The sequence below is a fragment of the Choloepus didactylus genome, chromosome 3, assembly GCF_015220235.1.
Source record: "Choloepus didactylus isolate mChoDid1 chromosome 3, mChoDid1.pri, whole genome shotgun sequence".
NCBI lineage: Eukaryota > Metazoa > Chordata > Mammalia > Pilosa > Megalonychidae > Choloepus > Choloepus didactylus.
This window is the reverse complement of record NC_051309.1, coordinates 174,397,404-174,401,015: the sequence shown is the minus strand read 5'-3', so window position 1 is coordinate 174,401,015 and position 3,612 is coordinate 174,397,404.

Here is a 3,612-nt window from a genome sequence, read left to right as displayed (position 1 = left end):
ACTCCTTACTCCCAAGGTGTATTAACCACATAATGTAGTTGGAGAAGAGAGAGTAGGTGAAGCAGTTGCAAAATCACCTGCCTGTGTAGTGTAGGCAGGTTACATGAAAGAATGAAGCAGAAGGATGTCAAACAACAAGGAATTGTAGAAAATGTGACACACTGATCGTGGGTGCCTGTCCTAAATTATTAACTTCTACTTTTTAACATTGCATTAGCTGAACAAACCTTTCTTGGTAACACTGCTGTATTCATTATTGGGTAGACATTAGAATGTATGTTGCATTAACAGGTAGGGTAGACCAGCCAAGGCTCTGCTGCATAAGGGATTTTGAAGACTCTAGGAAAGAGCCCATCATAAGGACATTTAAGACTTAATGAAAATGTTCAAGTTATAGCCAAAAGAAACAGATCCAAAGAATCTGATGCACTGACATGCCTCATTAGATCTGTCCCTTTTCCAGCCTCAAAACAACTAAAATTGTCCATCCCATCCATGCCCAAATCAGCTAGCCAATGACGTTTAATTTCTGCATTACTCTCTAAATCCTGATTATAAAGGACTGAGAAATAAAATGATGGTATCTACAGTAATAAGACTTACTCTATCTAGGTCCAAAAAGGTTTAATATTTATTTAAATATGTGAGAAAATTGCCTTTTAGTTTGTGGCCTTCTTTCTAGAATTCTCTTTCTAGAATCCAGACCAAGGAAAAGATTTTAAGAGAACATTACTCCAACTGGTGTTTGAATAATTTGGAATTAAGAATTATTTTATCACCTCCATTCCACTCAGAATAGAATGTATGAATAAATCATCTAATTCTAACCTATACCATATTGGGTAGCATTGCAACCATAGTATAAGTTATCATAAATGATAAATTACTTTACTAGTGTACCCACTTTCTATTACCAATAGAACTGATACCAGCAGACTAGCAAGCAGTTTTTATATTTAAGCAAGATGTCTTCTGCTTTGTTACTTTTGTTTTGGAGTGGCCTTTTGGAGCAAAGAAAGTAGACCCTGTATTCAAAATGTTATAAAAACAAAAGATGGTTTCTGAGAAGCTTGAAAACCAGACTGTAATAAAAGTAAATACTTTAATGGTTTCAAGTAGAGCAACAAGAGTATAGTTTATTACTTCACAAATTGGAAACTTAATTCTTAACTTTATTAAATGCTCATTGCTGCTGTAGCAAATTTCCACAAACCTAGTGGCTTAAAACATGCAAATTTATTCTCTTACAGTTTTGGAAGTTAGAAGTCTAAAATCAAGGTGCCATTGGGGCTGCATTCTTTCTGGAAGCTTAAGAAGAGAGTCTATTTCCGTTCCTAGAAGCTGCCTGCATTCCTTGGCTTGCTGTTTGGTTCCACCTTCAAAGTGCATCATTCCAACCTGTACTGTTTGGGGGCCCATTATTCAGCCTACCACTCTAATATAACAAATATCAGCCTTCTTCTTTAGGCATGTTCAAGATTGAATTACTTTCCCCACAAAAGTCAAATTCAGGTCCCAACCACTGGGCCTGTGGGTGTGGACCCACTGTGAATAAGATCTCTTGAAGATAACCATGAAAAAAAAAAAAAAAAAAAGATACCCAAGTACCCATGAAGAAGCAAGACTTGCTGGGGAACTAAAACAGTTCAGTTTTTGGTACCTGGAAGTGGAGCCCTGCTATTGCAATTACCTAAAAATGTGGAAACAGCTTTGGATTTAGGTAATGGGTGGAGGCTGAAAGAATTGTGAGGTGCTTGATAGAAAAAGCCTAGATTGCATTGAGGAGACTATTGATAGAAATATGGACACTAATGGTACTTCTGTTAAGTGCTTAGATGGAAATGATGAAGGTATTATTAGAAATTGGAAGAAAGACAATCATTGTACTAACATGACAGAGAACTTGGTGAAATTGAGTTCTGACATCAGATGGAAGACCAAACTTGAAAACGATGAATTTGGATATTTAGCTGAGAAGATTTTCAAGCTAAATTGGAAAGTGTGGCCTGATTTCTCCTTCCAGCTTATGGTAAAATGCAGGAGGAAAGGGATAAACTGAGAATGAAACTCTGGAGCACAAAGGAACCAGGAACTGATGATTTTGAATATTCTCAGCCTATCCATGCTCTGAGTCTAGGGACAGAAGTGACTCTATCAGGGACCTCCCTGATCCTTCAAGAAGTGAGTCCCCAGGGAACAGGACTCCAGGTAGGGGTTTAACTGATCAACCCTTTGCTAAAGAGGGCAGAACGTAGATCTAGTCAGCCGTGTTACATTTCAGTGGAAGTCAGGATTGGAAAGGCAGGTACCGAGAAAGGCTACTAAAACTAAAACAAGGGACTTGCAAAGTGGCTAGCTAATTGTAGATGTTCAATAAGTATTTGTTGAGTGAATGAAGTCTACCCTGTCCCTAATGGTACAATGGTTAGCATAATCACCTGTGACGGATTCAAACAGAGGAAGGAATTGGACCAATAAGAGTCTCTCGTTAAGAAATTCTGGTACATGTAGAGTTGGATAGAGCCCATGTTTCAGAATCCCAACCAAGCTAGTACTCCCCAATAGTGGAGATATAGGATATGCATTATGCAGCTTGCCTCAGGACTATGAAAAATAATAATAAATAAAATAAAATAGTGAGGATGTGGGAAGGACCATACATGCAGTCAATTTTTACTTTCCTTTACCTGGTTTCTTCACTTAGATTTCTCTATTTCTATTACAGATACTTTTAATTACAGGAATTTCAGAGAAGAGCCACATCCAACCCAAAGAAAACCATGTTTTCAATGTATTGGAGTGTATTTCCTTTTTTTTTTTTTTGTTACTTTCTACCTTTACTTTTTCTTCTTATCTTTTCTTCTTAATATGAACATAAGTGATGCTCATATAAAATGGCAAATGGTAGAGAAATGTGTAAAGTAAAAATATTAATATCCCATATTATCCTTTTGTCCTTTACCCACTGCCCGGAGAAAAATCACTTTTAATTATTTGGTGATTATCCCATAATATGGTTTCTATGTATATTTGCAGAGTTTTTTGTATTTTTTTACTTTAAGAAATAGGATAATACAACTTATTCTATTTTAAACATTGCATTTTGCAATAATCAATTCATCCTGAATACACACCCACTCCAGAGCTCTTAGAACTACTTCATTCTATTTATTGGACACCTAAAATTGCATTATATTAATGGTGATATACTTTATTTTATTATCTTATGATTGTGTTTACCTTTACCATATCCCCACTAACATTGGATATAATTACATTAAAATAATACATTATATAATGCATTACAATTTGTACTTCTTTAATTATTAGAAGGTTTGTACTTTTTTATATGTGTGTGTATGTTTGCTTTCAGAATTAAATAAGTAAATACAGATATTAAACCCTGATCAATGTTAATAAGTGATGAATGAGATCCATGAGCAAATACGGTTTGCTGGAAAAAAAAATAAAGAGGGTGTCACAGGATGATGGAGATGGAAAATCAGTACTGAATATGTTGACCAAACTGTTTCTTCACTTTGTTGCCTATTAATGAGGAAATGGAAAGATGGTAGTTAGCCAGATAATGAGAAGTAGGGTTGCAATAAGCAC